General features: G+C 41.8%; 1 protein-coding gene across 2 annotated transcripts in view; it reads right to left on the bottom strand.

Moving 5' to 3' along the window:
• The window catches only part of mgat3b (beta-1,4-mannosyl-glycoprotein 4-beta-N-acetylglucosaminyltransferase b), a 55692-nt gene that overhangs the window by 31097 nt on the left and 1100 nt on the right, over positions 1-23495 (bottom strand). Inside the window, exon 1 of one of the 2 annotated variants that reach the window (XM_026358912.1) lies at positions 19800-20534. The exons of the other annotated variant lie outside the window; for it this stretch is intronic. The gene's annotated coding sequence lies outside the window, so the exon portion shown is untranslated. Of the gene's footprint in view, positions 1-19799; positions 20535-23495 lie in introns of those variants that run through there. 2 annotated transcript variants of the gene reach the window in all.

Raw genomic sequence — 23495 nt, 5'->3', positions numbered from 1 at the left:
TTACGAAAGTGGTTAAAGATCTCTGTCAAATGTCATGCAAATATGTGCATCGACTGTTAAGTTCAACCCACGTGTGGCCAACCATCTATGCAGTCTCTGTGCACCTGCTGCTCATAGCCCCTACTTGTTGGGATAGTTCTGTATGTCTCATACCTAAACACTAAATTAGTTTAAGATGCATATTTTCAACAAGATGATGTTATAGAAAGCTCTGTTACTAAATGACAGCAGTGGTGGAGTAATATATAGATACAGATGATGAGAAATGATAACCCTAAAACAGCAATGCCCCAAAGATTAAAAACAAAAAAATGCTGAATGATACGTCTACTGTGTTGCTATTTTTTTGTTGATTCTCCGAGTTAAACTCGAACAGATGGGGTTGCGGTGGTTTGATGAGCCACTCAATGTAAATAACTTGACTTCCAGTGCATTTTTCTGCTTTAATGGAGGGATTGGAAGAGCAGTGGGGGTAGTGGGTTTTATTCAAACAAACATGATGCATCTGTAGATGGCAATTTCTTCCCTAATTTTTTTTCTAAAAACTGCTTCCCAGTATAAATATGCTTCCCTGTGAGTTCACTGTAAGGTTATTTCATTTGGTAATTACACAGAACCAAAGCAAACATTTCTCCAATGACCCTGGTCACATTGGGATGCCATAAAGTATATTGCACCAATTTCCCCTACAAAAAAAATGCAAAGAAAGGGCGAGCAGCTCTTACTGAAATATATGATAATCATCTTCAGAGCTGCTTTCACGTAGCACAGGAACCCTGAACTTCTCTAGACATTACCCGGCTGTGCTGCATGTGAGAATGCAAGTGTTGGAGTCAGTCAGCTCAGAGATTAACCCAACTTCAACCTATGAGCTCCCTAGTACAAACTCAGCGTAATGTCGTTGTGAGCCCATGTGCGAATACAGCAGGTAATTGTCCAGAGGATTGGGAGTTCATTTTCAGTTGATCCACTTAACACAACAACAAAACCCTGTTATTTACAAATATTATGTACGTTTTGTATCATATCCTGCTTCCTGCTTTCTCTACTCTGGGACCCCACTTTGCAGACTGTTTCACATCTCACTCGTATTGCGTGCTCCATGTATGAAAAAGCAAACCACAATGTCTACTACAATGTCCTTACCTGACTTTCCAGTCATATTCTGGGGTTCATATGCAAAATTGGCTAACGACTACCAGATAAATATAAAAAATTTTCTCATTTAATTTACACATGCAAATATAATGTAAATTACAGCAAAAGGCCAGAACTAAATAAATAAAGGATGAAATGCTCACATAAGAGACCAGTAAGCTTTATTCAGTTAACAAAAGTATAGCTACTTACTTTTCTACCAATAATTTATTGATGTGTTCAGGTGTAGAACATTTCTAACTTTTTATCACAGTGAAATGTTTGAAGAGCCATAACCATCAACCTGGTAAAGTCCCATTAGCTTGTGTACAGGCAGACTTATAATGCCATTTTAAATGGTGAAATTTGCTAAATCAGTTTATATCTAGTACTGTAGCTCTTTTAATAAATGGACAATGAGTCCAATCACTAACTGAGGTTTAGCTAGCTGGCTAGAAAAGATGTTTTTTCTCCTTGTTCAATAACTGAAAGCATCGTGCAGTCTTCAACAAAATGTGAGAGGTGTCATAAATGGTCTAATTTGTTTTAAGCTACACAAACCACAGCAGTCCTGCCAGAATAAATAATAACCTGTGTAATGACAACCTGCCACGTTTGTGTAGAGGTAAATAAAAGGCCCAGGCTGATAGTTGCACGATGTCACATGGACACTAACTTGACTGACACCAAGCCAAATATCAGGGTTTTTTTTGTCCCCCACAAAAATTTCAAAATTAGCCAAGGAACACCTGTCACATTGTGCCGCTCTGGCTGTCTCTGGAAGGAAATGTGAGAGGAGGGAGAGGTGAGTGGCAGCTCATTAAAACCTGGAAGACAACCTGTTAATGATACGGAACACTCAGCTACCACCTTACCCCACTATTAGATGGTACGAGATGACTAAAAGATGTGTGCGCAAACACACACCGACAAATAAATGAGAATGCAAAAACTAACAAGTGATAAAAATATACACAAACACCGACAGGCAGGCGGAAGATGCACAATTTAGTAATGTGGCTCCATCAGACTATAGAAAACTCTTTTCCTTATGCAGTTTGGTTACACATTCAACCATAAAGCAGTGAGGTCTAATTGAATTCATGGCACTTCAGGAACATCTGTCTGCTTCTCCTCATCTTGACTTTGCAGCACTCAATCAGCCACACACACACACACACACACACTGCAATTACAGAAGACCTGTTAAGCCTGTAAGGACTTTGTTCTTATTGCTGTTAACAGTCATGGAGCTGCAAACACGTTGCGTTCAATGAACTGACAATTACTGCACACGTTCTATAAAAGCGTTTCTACTGTAAAGTTTATTTAAAAGGTAATTTAACTTGTCATTTATGTTGCTATGCGTCAGGTTCAGAGGGTCAATCTGACATTTAAATTCTACTAACCCAGAACCAATTACATTACTCTTTGGTGGATTTCAAATTATATGTGTCCATAATGTTCTAGATGTTGTTTTCATAATAGGAAAATATATCCAGGTGTAGTTTGTGCTTTAGGTTTATCAGTTTGTGTAGTTTCATTATGGCCATTATGAATCCAAACATACTATGTTAAATACAGGGAGCTGTAGGGAACTTTAGTCTACACACTAACATTTTGGGGAGATTGGATTTCTGTCTGACCACAGTGACCTGCATTTTGGACACACTGAAGAGTAAAGCTGTGATCTATAATTCAGGTGTCGAGTAGGAAAAGAAAGCTAAAGTCATTTTTCAACTTTTCCTCTTATGATCAAAAATTAAAGATCATCTTTCCATTTCCTTAATTGATGTAAGGGGAAAACTGTGCAGTCTGGGCCAACAAAACAATATTCAGCACATTTGTTACGCTGTGCTACAAGGAAATTTATAATTTAAACCAAGAATTCAATATTTTTAGTTTACTCACTGCCAGTTTTATTTTAAAAAAGCCACTCAGCTTGATATACCTGTTCCCTCAAACCAAACACCTGCTTCAGAATCCCAGACTATTCTTAGACATTTTAATATTAAGATTTGTTTTTACCTTTTTTTTCTTTTGCCATCTGTATTCCATCTGGTTCACAGCTACTTTCTATGCCTGGAGGTTTATTTCATGAAGAAAGGCTGTTCAAAAACTAGGTATAAAGCAGGGACACACAATAAAAAGACCTTGAAAAACTGGAAGGGTGAAGGGTTGTAAGTTGAAAGGAAATCCACCTACCTATCTATCATCATTCCAATTTAACAATATGAGAAGAGGAAAGAGCTTATTTTGTTTACCATCTGTCAGGTCACGGACACAAACACAAACCATCAAAAGGTTGTGAACTGCAGCTCTAAACCACACTAACTCACCCCTGACGTCAAACGTTTCACCAATAAAAGTTTCACCACTGAAATGCTTCACACATTCAATTTCCTGCTCTTTGCATTGCTTACATTAACCCATTTTTTGGCACTGGGAGAAGGACAAGCTCCATGTCCTGGATCACTTCTGTTTCAACCAACCAAGTGTGAGAGGAGCTGGAGGAAAAGACTGCCACTAAATGCCTGTGACCTTAAAAAAGGCCCATCTTAGACTGGGAAGTAAACACAACCGAGGAAGGAAGGTGGACTTCTTTAATAGGAGTAATTAGTGTGAGCATGGCAGTACAAGGTAGGAGACAGGATGTGATTCAGTGAGGTGGCATGAGGTTACTCTTAACGTGATGAGTTATTTACCCTGCAGCGGCTTGCACTTTGAAGAAGGTGAGGAGGTCTCCCCACCACCATTGGTAACTTCAATCATGTATATGGTGTTGTGTTGCGTGAGTGTATGTTGTATTGCTTCATTTGCTGCAAATGAGGTTTCCTGTTAGGGGCAAAGGCAGACTTGAACAAAAGCAGAACAATAAAAGTCTTATGCAGACAATGGTGAAGTCGTCCATCTGGTTAAATTATAGTGGAATCTGAACACAAGCGCGGCCCTGTGCTCACGTAGATAATTTGGATCATTTAGACACACACATAGCCTCTCTCTTTACTGAAAAAAATGCTGCATTATGTCCCTGAAATGGTGAGGGGCGCAGAACAGTCGGGGGGCTTTTCTCCAACTTCATGACTCGTCAATGGGTCTTTAAGAGGGAATTATGGACGCCTCAAATGTGCACACAAATCAGTGTGAACACATACAGACACTGAATGCTTCATACCGAATCGTAATAGCAGTCATTGTCGATACACACAGCAGTGTTCAACCCATTATGCAGTCTCTGTAGTGACATGCAACGGAGTACAATTGTTCATTTCATGCCAAAAAGTGCCAAAGCTACTACCAAAGACACTGCAAACATATCTCTACGTCTTTCCACCAAAACAGCAGCATCACTTTGCACCAAACAAAAGTAATGTCACTCACAACAGTGAAAAAAAGACCAGTAATTACTGGTAGTGTGACAGCAGATTATGAAGTTTATGTAAATCTTTGTAGACTTTGTTCCTTCAGTGAATGTGGACAAGGTTTTGCCTTCTTAACTGTAGCAGCAAAGATGGTAAGCCACGCAGATGTGGACAAATCCAATGATCTGTTCAGTTAGCAGATGATAGGTACAGAGATGGGTGTGATAATAAACAGCGGCCACGTCACCTTCATTATAAGATGCAAGAAATCCTGGTGGGTTAAATAGAAGCTGGACAAACTGTCTTACAATAGTTAAAGCTGTTTTAAAATCGAGTAGCGCAGGTTTAATGTGCATGTAAAAAAAAAAATGACATGAAGAGCGTTAATCTGTGAAATAGGAGTGGACCAGAAATATAACCAGCTAATTATATTTATATACCTATGTTTCAGAACTCTTACAGTTTCTACATGTTTATTACCCTCAGTCATCTGATGGATCCAGTTTCTCACTTAGCATCTTGCATTTACTTCGCTTGTTAAATAATATCGAAGTTCATTTAAGGAAACCTCCACTTGTATATTAACAGCACCTTCTTTCATCAGCCTTCACAATTCACCACAGGGATGAAAAACACTAGGATGACAGATTGGCAGCAAGAGGCCTGCAGAAAGGTGCTGCAACGCTGTACCAGAGTCAGCCTGTGAGAAGGAGACAAAAATAGCTAGTGAGAGGCAGCAAGTGACATGAAATGAGGAAATTAGAAAAAAAACTGTGCATGTGCGCATGTTTTTTTTAATGGTTTTAGTTTAATAACATTGCATTTTCAGCTGGTCCTCACAACGTCAAAGGGCTGTCTGAGGGTTAAGTCTGAGGGTTTGGGTTTTAGGGTTGGAGATAGAATTAGGTTTAGGTTAGTTGTGATAGTTAAGGTTTGGTAAGGGGAAAAGCTGGTTTACTCAACTCTCTAACTCACTTAGCAACTGCAGTCAGGATGTCTTTATATAAAACAAAAAAACACCTGATCAGTTGCACATGCACCGGCTGAAGGCTGCGCTCATCCTGTGAAGGTTTTGGTTTCGTTTTTCTTTTTTGTCTGTTTGGTGCTAAAGACTTAGACAACTTCCTCTCAATCATACTTCATTAAGACTTTCTATTTAATGGCCAAAAACAATAATCAAGGTTGAATCTCTCCATTGATATGAATCCATGATGGAGAGTTTCTTTTAGAAAAGAAATTACATTAACTGGTTCAAGTAATTATAATGCAAGTCCAATAATGTGTACACACTCACTGCAGCTTCATTTCGTGCTTCAGACAAAGTCAAAGTCAAATCTTGCACATCCTTGTTCAGAAACAAGTGATGTTTCTGTCACGGGATCAATAAGGATTTGAGAAAATTACTATGTGAAACATGGGGCAGGAAAACAAGAAGTGAGATGTGGACTACAAAGGAAATTAGATCTTTTTTAGATTTTTTGATGTGTACTGTAGGATACACCTACAGAAACAGCCCACCACGCAGGCACTTCCCCACATTAACTGTGTCCACAACAATTACGTGTCATTTATTTCTGTTGATAATAGAGTCAGCGTGAACTCTTCTACCTGACGGCAGGCTTTTATCTCCTGCTGCCTGATTTATATCTGCGTTTCATTCAGCATTTCCTCTGACTGTACTGAGCAGTATGGAGGGAGGAACAAAAGAAAGGAGGGAGCCTGTTTGTCTGTGACACAGACGTATTGTATATAAGTATCAAAGAGCGTAAGAGCGAGAGAAAAGACGGCCAGTATGTAAACATGAGACATCCAACAGAGTGTATGTTCCTATACCAGTCTGCACTTCCCTATTTTGCTAATAGCGTAGCTCTTTAATGTTCTTCATGTGCAGGTGCAGGTTTAAGCTTCGCTCCAGTGAATTAAAGAATGTTAATTTGGATTCAACAGCACACAAAATTCAGAACAGTCAGAAAAACAACATTCCTCCTTCCTCACATGCTGTTGTCATTAAGGAAATTGAAAAGATTGTGACGGTCCCCGACACCGACTGTGGTGGCAAACCTGCAGCTTTTAATGCGCCTGTGATCTTAGGGAATGAACACACTGTAATGCATAAATGATGAGGTGCAGCTTTTATGGACAATTTCAATTTCAAATTTAGCTGATACAAATGATGCAAATGTCAGATGTATAAACAGATTCCGATTCCAGCAGAAGCCGGTGCGGGCAAATAGTGTAAATGTAGTGCTTATTAGAGAACAAGACTGCTGCTGATCCCTGTACAGTGCCTCTGGTGTTAATGTTTGCATCTGTGAGTGAAAAGAGGAAGCATTGTGGGGTCAAGCTTTGGCCTGAGCAGAGGATTCTGTATGTGTGTGTGTGTGTGCGTGTGTGTGTGCATGCATCGGCTCGCCAGTCTGTCTCCAGGATAGCACTGTCCGAGCACAGTGGAGCTCATTCTACTCTGCACCACCTCCTGTTCCTAGAATAGTGTTGTATCATAGCTCCTGACGAGGTGGGGGCATGTCATGGACACACACACACACACACACACACACACACACACACACACACACACACTCACACATAATCCTCAATAAAGCCATCTTTGAATTGTCATTACGTTGATGTAATACCATCACGAGCAAATGTGACGATGTGGTGGTGTGTCAGCCTGTGGATTACAGGAACTACAGACCTTTATCATGCAATGTCAGCGCACCGCAACATTCTTTATGAAAGCTGTTCATCATGCTGGTTTTAAACTGACACAGGGCAAGCTAATGGCCCTTAAAACTTATCAGTGCCACTTTCATGTACTGAAATACACAAACACACTAAGCTGCCATGCTAGCGCTATATAATCCTCTGTGACAACATGATATATGGCTACATTATTTTCTGAGAATAAGATTACATGATGTTTGTAGGTTGAGGAGCGGAGCGAGGCTTATGGATGGACTTGCATGGGGAATTGATTTCAGTCAACACACCTCAACACTTGACTGAAAAGCATAAAGCAAGAAAAAGTATATGCCAAAGTTTGCAACACTGAAGTCAACATAACCATTTCAATCTTTTGCCGGTACCATCAGTAAATTTCCAACACTGGGATGAATCTAACCTCTCAGGTCTAGAGTATCTCTACATTTCATACAGAATGTTCCCAAACATCTTCAGTTGATTTACAGCAACAGTGGGAACCAATAAAGTACGTTTCTTCCACAGAAGCAGTCGTTTTGCAAGAGTAGGCAGTGTTTCTCACATAGAAATGTTATTTTGGCAGTCCACACAAATAGATTTGCACCCACCTACTGAGATTGCTGTGTATCACTGTGTTTATTTCTGTATTTTGAAATCATGTGTGGAATTGCAGACCAAGTGCAGGCTGGCTGAGAAAGTCTGCAGTGGTGCATTCAAGTGCAAAGACATTTTCAGACTTTCTTAATCAGAAGTTGGTTCACACTGGTCTCTGTGCTTGGAGGTTAGACTGCCTCAAACTGTGCTCAAAGTAGCTTCGACATTCGTGTAAGTCCTATAGTTTAATTTTACTTGCATTTTGTTCATTTATATGCTTTTAGTCTGCTACATTTCTGAAGGAAATATAACTTGGAAACATGGCGTTAAGACTGGTTCACAACATTGGAGATGACCAACAACCAGTCAGATCAGTAAAGCTGTAGTGAAGAACTGCTTCACAGTGCCCAAGCACATACTTATTTTATTTCGCAGTTCTTTCCAACTTTTGGTGTCTCTGTTCATACACCTTGAACATACATACTGTTTAAGTAGTACCTGACCTAAACAAGTACGACAGGTTACACACAATAAATACAAGGTGTCTAAAGCTGACCCGTTATCTCACACAGCTGTGAAATGTGAGCTGGTTGTTGTTGCACAAGTGTAGAATGACCTAGATGCTATAAAAAACACGCACAGTCTCAAACGCACCTCATCTATCAATTGACCTTTGTTTACCATTTGTCCTTGATTAACTTCTGCCAGATTAAAGCTGTGGTCCAGTCGCACCTATTCAATGCTCCTTTGTCTTTCAGGTATCTACCTCAGTGATATAGTACCAGTGGGACTGGTGTTTGCTTGCAGAACCTTTATAGAACAATGACCCACCAGTGGCGGGAGTCAGTCAAACAGAAACACCTCAGTGTTTGACTATGGGGCAGGACGGGCAGCGATGTGTGCTGCTCTTAAATGGGGCTTATTGTAATGCCGGGAACACACAAGGAGGCTTAAAATTGAAAGCAAGTGAGAAAAGATATTTAGTGAGTGACAATCAAATAAAATAACAAACCAGCCACAGATTCAGATTCACATTAAAATCTGATTTTAGGTTATGCAATGTGTTTCCAGCTTTGTGCTTATTGGAAAATGGGCTTTTAATTTAAATTGAATCTTAATTTAAGTCAATAAAGTTTATGTGAAAGAACACAACTGCTTAACATTTTGGGCTGTAGCTCCCGACTCTTTACTAGAAATCTACCTCCGAGTGCTGCAGATAATCTTATCAAATGTGGTGGGAACTGAACCTGTGATCTCATTAGACTGTGTGCTCAATCACTAGGCTACCCAGCACCACTACAACAAGATGTGTGTGTGTAATTCATTTAACAAAAGGCACATGACACCAGTATAACACACACTGACACACACAGAGTTAAATAAGGATATGCAACTATGTTGGTAACAGGATGATGCCACAAGGAGACAGCAAGGTGTGATATGATAAATATTTCAACATCCATCCTCATTACAATGCATCATTCATTCACTCACTCACTCATTTTCATGAGTTTAGATAATAATATACACAGTAAAACAAAATACATTTAATAAATAAATAACTGAAACTTCATTGTCAATATATTTAACAGTGATTACTAATCATGTGGTAGAAACCTTCAATCTATGATGTTTATTTAAAGTGTTTATTTTTGTTACTACAAATTTTAAATCTATAGTACAAGTACCAAACAACCCTCAGCCTTTTCTCAGCACGTCACACACAAGAAGCGTTAATTTGTTAACTCAGCTACCGGTCTCTCTGTCGAGTCACAGCTTTTTTTAAGTGGCGACAGCTCAATACGACACTGAAACCTAACTCACACCATGTGAAACACATCAAAATTTAAATGTGCTTCTGTGTCACCTGACCCATGTTATGCAGCGTGCCATGTTGCCCTCGACGACTCATCCACAGTCAGCTGTAAGACTACCAAAGCCTCAGTGTGTTTTAATCACTACCGCTGGCTACGTTTACATCTGCTGATGAAAGAATTTAGGATTAATTCACTATCCTACAGCTTCAGGTCAGTTGAAGTAAGAGCATTAGCGTGTGGGAAAGTGTTTTGTCCACCCTATTTACATCAGTCAGGCTAAATCAGCAGCACAATCTCCAACCACCAGAATGATCACACAGCTTTTACAACAGCAGCAACTCCATAGTATAACCCTTATTAAAAAAGGATTTATTACATGACTTTAAAAAAAAAGCAGAAGGTAAGGCATCATGGCGGTGGAGGGGATTAAGATGTCATCCTCGTATAAATAATGTCCCTGTTTTGAGTCCGGCTGGGGGCACCTCTCTCTACCTTCATTTTCTTCAAGATCTTTACTAGGGAGGAAAACTGTTACCAATTTCACAGTAAGCCGTAGTTAAATTCCCAACAGAGAGTATTTCAATTATCATTAAAACCATGGTTGATTACTGAGCTCTGATAAAACTGCCCACTGGAGAATTCAAAACTGTCTGGCATCAACCAAAGTTAGCAACAGTCTCCCAGATGCAGACCCTGAATGCAAAGTGAGTTCGTGTAGTGCCACAGAAAACACGGCAGAAGGCAGTGACAGTGCTCAAGCATCGAGTTTTCAGTGTAAAGTGTTGTCTTTTTGTTTGGTTCTGGGAGAAAGAAAATCACTCTGCAAGTCATCAGTGACCACAATTCAATACTTTTAGAACAAATACTATAATGGAGTAAGTTAACTTTTTGCTCAGTGAATAATGCGTCAAGTGCGGACTCACGTTATTTATCTCACCAACAATTCGAAAACTTATGGAATTCAATTTACAGTAATATCCTAAAGAAAAACAACTGGACAATATTTGATATTTTGGCCAATTATCACATTTGTGTGTGATCAGTTATCTGTTGCACTGACCAACTGCATCACATGTTCATATTCAGTGTTTAAAGTTGAACCTTCACAGTTTGATGCATCTGGCCAGGAGTGTCCATGTAAGACTAGATTCATGGAATATATAACAACAGACATCGAGGCGTTCCTCCTGGCTGCGGCCTGTTGGCGGGGGGGCAGGAGTTTTGGGATGCACAGCAAATAAACAGTGTAATCAAGTGGGAGGAAAATCCACTGAGATTCAACAAGAACAGATGGACCACACACACACACACACACACAACCAAATTCACAGCATTATACTGAATATAAAGGTCCAGCAGCAGCAGAGTCTTTCTGGGGGGGCACTGTGTAGCACACAGCCCAGACGTGGGGCTTTCCTGGGCAAGCTCAGGTGAAACTGAGCTTTTCCAGTTTTTGCAGCTTCCTGAGGCCGTGTGTGCTTGTGTGTGTTCAGTAAGCACTGGGCCACTTTCCCAGATGAGATTCTTTGCTGCAGGATAATCCTGATGAAAATGTCTCTCTCTTCCTCTCCTTGCCCATTCTCTCCATCCATCCGTCTATTTGCAGACGAACAGCTGACCAGCCGCCCTCGCTCTTCCTCGCCTACCTTTGCTCACGTCTCGCCACCCGCGCACTACCAGTGACAGACTCCTCGCTGACGTAGGAAAGCGGCCAAAGAGAAAAGTGATGTGATGACTGTGCGTCATTGTCACTTAGGAAATACACAGAACAGCTGAGCTGCTTTTGTTGTCAGTTACAATGAGTCAGGAGACGGCCCCCTGACCTTGTTTTTCTTCCTGCTTCGAGTAGCTTTTACCTTGAATTTCCAGACTCTTTTTCTGCTCACCTATCTTCTTTCTAGCATACATCTGAGTGAACATTATGGAGTTTATTGGTAGAAAGACAAGAATCCCCCTCCGACCACACCATATGCTAGTGCTTTCCAGAAAAAGAGTTATTATCTTAACACCTTGGTTGGATCTGACAAGATTAAAACAGTGTCTTCATTTCTGAAGAAACTGTGAAAGCATCATCTGCTACTTTAAGGCTCGTCTCCAGCCGCTTTGGGATCTGATGTAGTCTTGCAGGAGTCACGGAAACACAACTGTGTCAAAAGAGAGAAGTCATTTCTGTGTGTGTGTTGCAGGCAGATGACCTTCAAATCAACTATGGTTGCACATTTTTAGAATTAACAGCACAAAGGGAAGCAACCCAAGTTGTTAGCAGCATCTGCAATTTCAACATAGCACAATCGAATCATTAAGTGTGTTCTGTCAGAAAGTGAAAGTTTTACACCCCTCACAACTGCACACGCAGCCACTGAAAACAAGTCCAAGTAAACAAATATTCGCCTGTGGTGTTGCAAATGGAGACAAAGACACGTCCATGCCAAATTTTCACTTAACCTGAGGCTTTGTGAATCCATTTTCTAAATGTAAAGAGACAAGAGGAAGGACTGCAGGGAAATTATAGAAAGAACTGATGTTCCTGGTGAGTTATGAGTTCAGTCGGAGGCTGAGCTGAACACACACACACACACGGGAACACTATACACACAGTTGGTGCTTATTTTATTCTAGATAGCTAGAATTCATAAAAACAGCTGAGTGGTCAAATGCGTATAAATTCAAATTCTGAATATGGATACTGCAAAAAGTAAAAATAATTTTGATATCGATCAAAAACTTAAAGAAAAATGGTTATTATGAAGAACTATCAGAAGCATTCACACGATTTCTAAGCAGATACATATTAATACACATTTATCAATGATATTAATAGATGAAACTGTAATCAGAGCAGTATGTGTAGGTCTGCACGTTCTGATATGTAGCTTTGAGATGACTTCTGTTGTGATTTGGCGCTATACAAATAAAACTGAACTGAACTGAATTGAATTGCATGTACAGTGGATAAATGCAAAGCTCACTTTTAGCCAAATATAGAGTTTTAACCTTGATACACAGACCTAGAGAAGTATGCTAAGAACTGTATTTCAACTTTTCCTTCCTGTGTAACACAAACCATCTGGTGCTCCACAAAAGACTAAACACACAGAGAAATATCTACATATTCATCTCTAGCTCGGGCCTGACTGGTGCAGCATTTCCTACTGGCACCAGACACCCCTATAAATTGTGCAGTGGTGGTTTGTTCCAGCACTGTAGCCTCAATAAACACACATGCTGGGTCGAGCACAGGTCAGGACCATTTTCTCTCCCTGCTAGGTGGGTCTCCTGAGGTCTCCACGGCAGGACATGGCTGTAAGGTGACACTGAGGTGTCCAAGAGGGGGGGAAGGAAAAAAGAGGGTGGGTGAGAGAAAACAAGACAGTGAGAAAAGGGGAAGAGGGAGAGAGAGAGGGGGAGAGAGATCCTCAAGGACAGACAACTTCTATTTTGGCCCGGCGGTAAACTCGACTTGGCTGTCTGACAAGAGCACTGCACAGTGGCTGTATGTGTGTCTGTGAGTGAGGAGGCGGGCGAGGACATGGAGGGAGAAACTGCCTTATTTAGAAAAGGGGAGCACCCTCTGAACAGCAAGAAGGGAGGGAGGAAAAACAGAGGGGAAGAACAAGTGAAGGGAAGGAAAAGGTTGCAATGCTGGTCGACAGTCAGTCCTGTCCTTGACAAACAGCAGCGGCGTGTGGAGTGCTCTTCATCCACCCCCACACGAAGCCCAGGCACATTCGGTTTGACCTACCAGAGCCGAAATCCATACTTCATCATCACCACCACTGCCCCCTCAAGACCCTTCCTAAAAGACAAACTGTATTTGTGTATGTGATGTGTGTGAGAGCCTTTGGAGGGTTTCTATGAGGGACTGTACGGAAATGTATTGAAAGTCATTGCCTTGTGTAGACTACAGTGAGGCCTCTGTGCCATATATACAACCAGTGGCTGCTCCTAAAACTTCATTTTTATCATAATATAGGAACAAAAGTCTACATTTTTATGCCAACTAGCAGATGTGAAAAGGCCTGCCGATACCTCTATGATTTTATGAGATCCCTGTTAAACTGTTTGTGTCTGAAATGACTACGACAGTAATCTTTATAGCCCTGCAGATGGCACTTAGGCAAGGTCACGGTAACAGGACACAGGATGCTAAATGCTGCTGTAAAAGCATGAGCAAATAGAGTGAGGAGCACACACTGTGACAATGGCTTCAGTGTGTTCAGCAAACAACTGCTAACAGACACAAAAGGCTGACAAATCCAGTAAATAAATAACATCTTGGATGCTTTATTATTATAATAATTAAGGTGTTAAGGGTGAAAGGTGTACAGGAAATAGCACAGATTTCCTAACAGACCAGGCTTTGACAGGCAATCCAAGGTACCATAAAAATGTAATGCAATGTTGTTTTTGTGATAGGATATTTTTTGAAAAACTATTATTTATTTACTAATATTATTGTTATTATTATCATTATTAATATTATTTTTTATTTTTTATATAATAGTTCATAGAATAAGATGTAAAGTCACATTGAATGTGTTGCAAATCACAGTATCTGTTAATACTCTGAAAATAATGGAAAATTAAGATAAGCACAACAAAAAAATTGGTAAAAACTGTAGCAAAAAGCCTTAAGTAGTAATTGTTTTGTCAAATTATATTTTAATAGTTGAAAATAAAGCTCACACAGCTGCAGAGACTCACAGTCTCCTTCTGCAGCATTAAAATCGTCTTCATCCGTACATCCTGTTGTGACACCATCGTTCAAAAGTGAGATTAACTTTGCTGCTTTAAAACGCGGCCCGTGTAAACAAGCTCTGCTGCCGGACGAGTGTTGAGGAACACTTCTGACACCTGTAGCATTGTCTCTGCATGGAGTGCCTTGCTCAAGGGCCACAATGGCAGCTTCCCAGTCTACAGTAACTTGGGTTTTTAGAGTCAAAGCAGAACACCACAGCACCACCTTTCATGTGCTGAGCTCCGGGGTGATCATTTCATCTCTGAAGTTTGTCAGGTGACGGCAGGTTAGTGACGGGTGAAACTCAGAGCCGTTCATGCACTGAGCCATCGAATGCACTCAGACTGACTAATGAGGGCTCCGAGTGCTGAACTGCAACACACAAGGCGGGTGGTAAGAAACCATCCCTTTTCCCCTCCAAAACAACAACGAAACAGCCAAATAGAGAATTCAAGTGGTAGACAAATATGACTAGTGAAATTGCATGTCTGTCTTATTCTCCCTTCGAAAACAGTGTGAGCACAGCTATGAGCCTAGTGTATCTGTGTGTATCTGTGTATCTGCAGATGCCAAATCAGTGCTGGAACACAGCTTCATTCCCGCAGCAGCAGCAGCAGGCTGTGCTCAGCTGTAAGTAACCTGTTGGTGGGGTTAGCATGGTGCTGGAGCCTGGGACGGCTCCACATGCACTGCAGAGAGCACACTGATTATGCGCATAGAGATTGGTTCTACTATATGATTCAGGTTAATTAAAAAACAACAGGCAATGAGGTGAGTAGAGATCTGAAGAGAAAATGCTCAAAAACATTATTTTCCAGTGTCTCTGATGTAGCTGCATGTTTCTTTTTTCCCCTCCCTTCACTCTCCGCTGAGCTATGTCTTGTAATTACGTTAGTGCTCACCAGGGTGTTTGCAACTGTCTCCGCAGTGAAGACGTCCCGTTGTCCCACTGACATCCAGTGGTATTAAAGAGCATATTAATACCAACTAGGGCCTTCTGCATCATTCAGCTTCACTCAAACTTGGCACCGATTTCTCATCCAGCACTTGGACAGAGACACAGGTAATCCAGAAATATGAACACAGGCCATATATCCTTTACAATTAGTACAATTAGTCAATTTTTAACACAGGTGGGCACAATTCATTCAATTCAAGTGAATGTAACCCGGTTAGAGAAGCTGCTGCTTAAAGCCGCAATCTTTCAACTTCAGGAGTCTGCATCCTGAGAGCAGACTAGTTTCAGCATCTGTTGGCAGATTACAGCTTCATAAAATATAAAGTAGAAATCAACCTGCAGCCACAGACTCTCCTCTGGAGCAGCACACACATTTGTTGCCTTTATGTGTTGCACGCTAAGTAATACTGTCCAAAATTATTCCACTAAGCCCATACATAGAATTTGTTTTGTTTTTGTGGGTTTTTCTATTAAAAACCTCCTCTTCCCGTTTCCATAAGTCTGCCTTTTAAACAAAAGTTGTTAAGTCACAGGTTGTTCTCTTCATTTGATAGACAAATTTATTTTAGCTATGCAAAAATGTCTCCGTTTGTCTTTGCTGTCCTTCACTGGTGTTCTCACACTGCAGGATATCAGATGTCTGCATCCATCTGCTAAGAACAACAAGTCGGATTTATGGTCATTTCCAGCAGACTTGCATTCTCACTTCTTTCGAAGTGCAATACGTTCTACTTGGAAAAAGACTCATTTGGATTTTAAACAGCACCATTTCCACAGAATGAAATAAAAGTTAAATGCAATAAATTCTCCAGCCAACATATGAACAAACATTCTTGATCTGATTTTCCTTAGTTTGTTTGAAATCAATGTGCTTCTATCACAGAACATCTGACTTCTGGATGACTCACTGCTAACATCTGACATCAAGAAAAATATGCCTGACTTTTCTGGAGAAATACAGGCAAAACAGGACCCTGTGAAAAAAGAAGCGGCTGCTGATTTCTGCATACCCAGATAACCTCTGGCAATATTTAGCATCTCTGCATGCCAGCAAAGTCATTTGTTTCAGTCGTGCAACTTGAGTCACAGGCAACAAATAGAGGGAGAACCACAATGAACTAACTGTGTGAGACAGAGAGCATAGCTAGACAGGTGTGAGGACGCATATGATGCATGCTGTACAGCCACGTCAGGTTGGGTTAACACACAGCACAGAGGGTAGGCGGATGAGCCATAACACATACTAATGTTTGGGCTACTGCAGCCGTGCACACCAGCACATAAGGAGTTGGAGGAAAAACTAAGCAAATGACGACAGGAAACCTAGTGACAGAGTTACTAAAGAAGACGTTTCAATGGACACAGTCCAAATGCCAAAAGACGATAACACTGCTGAAAAGAATGGTCAAAATAATTCAGACATGTTGAGATATTTTGGCTATTTAAAGTTCGACAGGAAGCAGACTAGTGTGCACTGCGAATTCCCACAAAGACAGGTAATGCCATCTGAAGTAGGATCATCCTTCAGAGCACAAACATTGCAAGACTTTACAGTCCCGACCCGGGAAAGTGCTCATGGTTCCCTTTAAAACAACAAGTTTGATAGCTGCACAACAACAGACAACAGCATTCACACCTTACAAAAGAAAAGAAAAGAGACACAGTGATAGCACAACGGCAACAGCCTACTTTAGTGCAAAAGAATTAATGTCAGCAGTCAAAAATGTCAGATTTAAGCAGCTGAATAATCTTATGATATCTTCACATCTCACTTAGCTCTAATACAGTAAAAAGGAACATTTAGGCTAGACAGAATTTATGAATTTGATTCATATATGGCGATTTATAAATATTAGAGCTAAATATAATGAAGGTTTTGAAAAGCTTCAAGAACGACTCACTCTTGCCCAGCGTTAGATGAGAAGATTGACCCCCATACATGTCCTATAAACACAAAAACTTATAAACAACTAATTTACAGGGATCCCAAAACTAGGCCGACACACCAGGAAGTCTCAGCAGGACACAGACATCCAAAGTGGTATCATTCTTATCTTTTCTAACTTTTGGCAAGAAAGCAGATAAGTCTTCATTTAAATTCCAAACTGCACATAATAGAAAAGAAAAATCACTTTTATGTTTTACTTTAACAAAAACGATCATCAATCATAGCTCTTGATTTTTATCTAACCAGTTTTTATTACACTGCTTTTTCTTTATTTCCAAAGAAAACAAAGTGAAACTGAAAGAATGTGAGAGAGGGGGAGAGATCACATGAGTGTGTTATTAATCCAATTCGGCAAAAACAAGTGAGCTTCAGCTGTGGGGCTCAGGTGGATCTCTTGAGTGCACGCGCTCTTTCAGACTGACGACTAGATAACATCCTGCCACCCCTCCAGCTTTCCATCTAACCTCAGTCTCTCGTTTCTCTCTATCCTCTATTCTCGTTTTTCAGTTCTCGTGAACATATTCATCCATTTTCCATCTTTACATTCTGCTCCTCATAATCTGAGCTCTGCAGCTATGTAATCACTTCACTTATGATTCAGTCTGTCACTCTGATTAACACACAACTTACATATTCAGGCATGGCAGCTGTGGTTGCTTCCCATGTGGCATCAAAAACCCTCCAAATCCCTTAGAACCATTTTCCATTTCTTGCTGTATTCCTCCTTTTCTGCCACCCCTCCATAAACACACACATCTGCCCATTGCCCTGTCTCTCAGCATCAGCATCATGGTGAAGTGAAAAGGCCAGCATCCCCATGAGATGTGGTCTTTGTTGATGTTGCTTTTTTAAAACGTGGGGATCTGGGATGCTGGTTGGGGCATCGTTGAGCATTTGAAGCCACAGTGAGAAAACCACAGCAGAGGCTCCCACCTATGTTTAAGCTGCTGAAAGCATAGTGAACTGTAACCTTCTTGCTTTTCTACCAGCTCAAATTCTCTCCTCCTCTGCCCTCTCTGCTGCCTGGCAGGTTTAGATCCAGGACCGATTTGCTGCCCAAACAAGTAAAACAAACAATCAAGCTGCCACTTTATCACATATACTTGAGTTATACTTCTCAAATAATTTGCAGAAAAACCACGCATAAACTAGTTCCCCTTGGAGCAACGATAGATTCTGAAATAATTATCGCTACCCAACATGCATCTTTAAAATCCTGCATCCATCCTAAGGGAACAGACTGAGCATGCTCATCAGCGATGCCAGGCTTCACACATTCACACCTGGGAGCTGCCAGGTACAGCTAGAGTCTGCTCCTGTTGCACCACTGAGCCACTCTAATGGAGTTATTGCTGATTAATTGCCTTGCTCAAGGGCAACATGTGAAGGGAAAGAGGAAGAGACTCATGTTTACTGTCCGCAGTCAGATTATTCCAGTCTGTTTCTTCAGAGTCACAACCTTCATCTGTCCAACCTCCAGGCTACCACCCCCGCTCGTTCATTTGCACTAAATCTGCACTTAACTGCGTATCAGGGATCAGTTTACTCAAGCCCCCACATACAGATGGGGCCGTGGATCAATACCTGACCCCTAAGCAGTGACTAGGGAGCCATGCCTGCTCTTTTGGGAAATTAGAAATGGATTCAGCACTTGGGTTATGATTTGACTGTTGTTTTTGGTCAGTGAGGCTTGCAGTTGCTGCATGCACAGGACAGCCGCCTCGGGCAGGGTGAGTCAAACGTTGTGAGGTGACATGTAGCGGGTCTGTCCTGTGGGCTGTAACATGCAGCAAGGACGAGGCTGAATGCTGCCAACAGTTCAGGTGTTTTTGGAGGTCGGTTGGAAGTGTGACGGTGTGAAAATGAATCCTGCAGAACAGGACATTAGTGGACATTTAAAGGGGCAAATGACACCGGAGATTGATTTACCATAATATGGAAAACAAACTAAATAAATGTTAGTGCAACATCCATTTGATCAGAGCTGCTCCGAACTGACAAAGACCTGCAAACATCAAGACTAAACCACTTTGAATGCTGGTTATGAACTCCTGCACTGTCCAGGTCATGGACGCACCAATAGGCACCATTTCTATAGAGGAGCAAGCCAGTGGGACTCAAAGAGATGCAAAGCAACTACAAACTGGACTTCTATCTGTAGTACACAGCTGCTGCAGTAGTTGATTTCTGTCCACATGTGGTCACATCTCTTTAGGTGACATTTCTGGCCCCAGCCCACTCGGGGCCCTCTGCCCATCAATCCATCCAGAAGACTAACAACCCTGTTAAACTCTGTCTCACATATCGCACAGCATGAAACTGAATCGTGTAACGTGGCCTAAACAATGGGTTACACTCTCTTGTGTTCACTTCCATCCATCTGCTTCCTAATTTCGTGAGAGCACATGCACACACTGATTGCAGGCTGCTATTAAGTGCAGTGGTAAGGGACTTCACGTCACAAGCCTCCCTGCACCCCTTCATTCCCCCTCCCTAAAAAAAAAAAAAAAAAAAAAAAAACCAGCAGAGCATCTTCTCTTACCCATCTGTGCCTATGTCGGATCGGGCTTTCAGAGGTTCATGGTGGATGAGAACCCTGCTGATCTGAGTCTAGTCTGGCAGATTTGCTGCAGAAGCCTCTATGCCATCGCATTGGTGATGCTGTAGACTCGGTGATAACCGGGAGCCGGGTTGTCTGTGCGTCTCCGCTCCAGCAGGGTTACTCCACGGTCCCCTCGCAGTGTTTCCTCCTCCCTCCTCCGCTTTTATCCGCCGACGGTCGTCCCGAGCAGGACCCCCTGTCGGTCGTGGCGATGGCTCAGCCTCTTCTCCCCCCTCTGATGTTTATTCTACAGAGGACTGAACGGCTGTTTGTCGGGAAAAGACAGAAAACAAGCAGAGCACACATCGAGCTTCTCTGGTGCGCAGAGGGATGAAGCCAAACGGTGGAAAACTGATGTGGATGGAGCGATGAGGAGGCTCACTGGGTGGCGGTGGGGGATGATCGCCGCTGCCGTCCTATTCGCCGTTTTCTGTGGTGTTTACGAGCCGCTGTCGCCTCCTCCCTCGGTGTTTTCTATCTCTCTCTCGCCCTGATGCGGCTCCTCTTTCTCCTTCCTCGGTGCTTCGCTCTGGACGCTGCGTGACGCTTTTTCCGCTTGTAAAAAAAAATGCGATTGCTCCACGATATCTTCCGTTTTACTTCCTTTTCATCTTCACTCCCCCCCCCCTCCTCTGTCTCTCTCGATGCAAGAAGGAGATGGTGGTGGTGGAGACGAGTGTGTATGTGGGTGCAAGTGAAAGAGGACTGGAGGGTGGAGCCCCGTCAGAGGAGCTCCTCCCCGTCATGATGCTTATCAGCGGCGGGAGGCGCCCCTCACGTTGGAGGGGGGGACATAAAGGAGGAAATATGAGGGTAAGGGGGGGGGCACAAGGAAGGGTGCCAGTCAACTTGTGCACAGGCTCATGCAAAGTGAACTACTATTATTATTGCAGCTATTTCTGCTGCGATAGTCGAGAAGCCTGCACTACACCACCTCTAGCCCAAGTTCTGCAGAACTGACAAGACCTGAAGTCCACAACCACTCCAGAGCCCCCTTGAGGATGTACATCTCTCTGCATACCAATAAATAAGCTAATAATAAATACAACACACCAGGCATCACGTAGACCTTATGATGTTATAATACAACATGACAACAGGAGCAGTGGGCCTGAAGACAGCTTTAATCAAATCCAATTACTGGAGCTGAATTTCACAGTTGTATGTTTGGACATTTACATTTACATCAACTATTTACAGACAGAACATGGAGAGTATTGGTTTAGTGCAATTTCCCAGATACTTTGTGCCTGAGAGTACTGTGAGTGTTATTCTGATTCACGTTACCCAGCAGGTCATCAGTAAATGTGAATTTCTGCTAGATAACGTGTCTATTTATAGTCTACTTGGTGAAAAGAAACAGATTATCTGACACTGGTGATGTAGCACACATTCATTTGTTACTCTCATCTTACATTACAGTGATATTAGCTGAATCCAGCTAAACTACAGAGTCCAGGCAGAAGTCAAACTCCATTTATCCTGAAATGATCCAGGAACGACTGATGGTGCACGTAGAGAGACAGACACTTCAATCAGCACCAACAATGTCAAGCTCAAAGGTTGGAATACAGACAAACTGCAGTGAGTCGAGCTGCTGCACTAAAACACACTGACTCTGCCTTAAGCTGGGCGCAAGCTTCTTGTGGTGGGCTGCGCACCCTCAAACCTCATTTGCGGCTGGTATTAAGTTGTTGTATTCCCCTTGGGAGTTCACACAGCGGAAACATGAAGAATAACCAGACCTATGATTTCTGAGGTAAGACGTTCATTCAAATTCAAATTCTCCCATTGCATGTCATTAACTTTGTGTTTTCTCTCTCCCGTAGTTGTGCTTCCTCCTCCTCTCTCTATTTTTCTGCAGGTATCCTCGGCCTTGGAGCTGTATGTCTCCAGAGTCCAGTTACTAGTCCTACCAACCTGTCCGGTCGAGGCAGATGGCCGCCCATCCCAAGCCTGGCCTTCTTTTGTTCAGGGAGTTTTTCCTCTCCTTTGTTGTCTAGTACTTTTCAAATGGGATTGTTAGGTTTTCCATATAATTCTTTATGCAATTAAACTTGTAGGGTCTTAAACCTAAAACACTGTAAAATGTCTTGAGGTGACTGTTGTGATTTGATGCTATACGAATACAATTGAATTCTGAAAGCTGTGTTAGTTTAGGTTTCAATTTAATTAAACAATGTTTATGTGTAAACCCTCTGCGCGCTGTGTTCATTATTATAAGCATGACAACAAAGTACTACGCAGACAAGAAGTTACAGGTATAAGCGGAGCTAAGAATTAACTGGCTTTGCTGATTGTTGCCAACAAAAAATCAATTAATGAGGGAGAACAAGGATAAGAACGAGACGGCTGAGAGATCAAGACGGAGACACAGAAGCCTCTGATTACTGATTATAACAACCAACACAGTGCAACACAGACATACAAACAGTATGTCTGTCTCGTTTCAGGTTTAGTAACAGGATACAGAGTCCTGGGAGCTGTTCGGTCGTGTGAACAAGTCCAGGTGCTCATTATTTGGCAGCAGTGATGCTGTTCAGACTTACATTGGCCTATGACCTACATACTATTTTAATGACTGAGTAAATCAACACAGTTGGCAAAGCCTCAGCTTGTTAGCTGCACAATAAATACAGCTGGACAGTGAAACCTCCAGGAGCGCGACATTCTTCACATCTCACATCAGCCTGAGATCTTCAACCTCACAGCCTCCATTTGTTCTGCCTCTGAGCAGTCGGCAGCCGCTGGAGGGGGGCTTCGAGACCCACACCTCACGCTGCTTCTGCCTTTTATCAAATATTGATATCAGCCTGTCAGCATCATTCTGTGTGACAGAGGTTTTCATGCCTGACAACAGGAGGCTGTTTCATAAAGCAGGGTTATGAAGTTAGCTTTAGAAATAACTGGGGCCCCATCAAATCTGTAAAACAGAATGAAGTTAAAAGACTCATCAAGTTTCTCTCTCTCTGTATGTTTTATCAGGTCATCGTGGGCTCACACACATCTCGTCAGTCATGAATACATTTTTGGAATAGACAAGAAACAGACAGGACCCTCCACTAACATTCATTCTGCATTATGACATTTTAGTTATGAACAGAGTATGAACAGTCAGTCACGGCCTGACACTGTAGTAAGTATTTGAAATACCGGAGACGGCACCATCATGGTATGGTGATAATCGTGCTCAGTGAGACAAAGTCTACATTAAAACAACTACAATGGTTGACTTGTGTTACTTTATGTCAACATATGAGCGCCTTCTCAGATAACACAGGAGATATGAAGGGTTAGGCTAGACTTTAATCCAATGCCAGACAAACTGAAATATTAGTACTCACGCTGACAACTACCAACCAAGCTTCCCTCTGATAAAATTCCTCAATGACAGGCCATCAGATTGGACTCAGTGTTGAGTCACTCTGAAGTGCAGAAAGGACGTTCTGAGTAACACGAATCCTCGTCTGTAAAATGTGACCATTTTATATTTTCACAAACTTTAGTCCCCGAGCCTCTAAACTACCTTCACTTTTTACCTCCTCTTTCTTGCGAAAATCAATTTCAGTGACTGTTAGTGATGGGTGTTGTTTTGGAGGAGGAAATGCTACAGTTCACGGATTTGTCTTTTGAAAA

The sequence above is a fragment of the Anabas testudineus genome, chromosome 1 (assembly GCF_900324465.2).
Source record: "Anabas testudineus chromosome 1, fAnaTes1.2, whole genome shotgun sequence".
NCBI classification, from domain to species: domain Eukaryota; kingdom Metazoa; phylum Chordata; class Actinopteri; order Anabantiformes; family Anabantidae; genus Anabas; species Anabas testudineus.
This window is presented reverse-complemented; position numbering and strand designations above follow the sequence as displayed.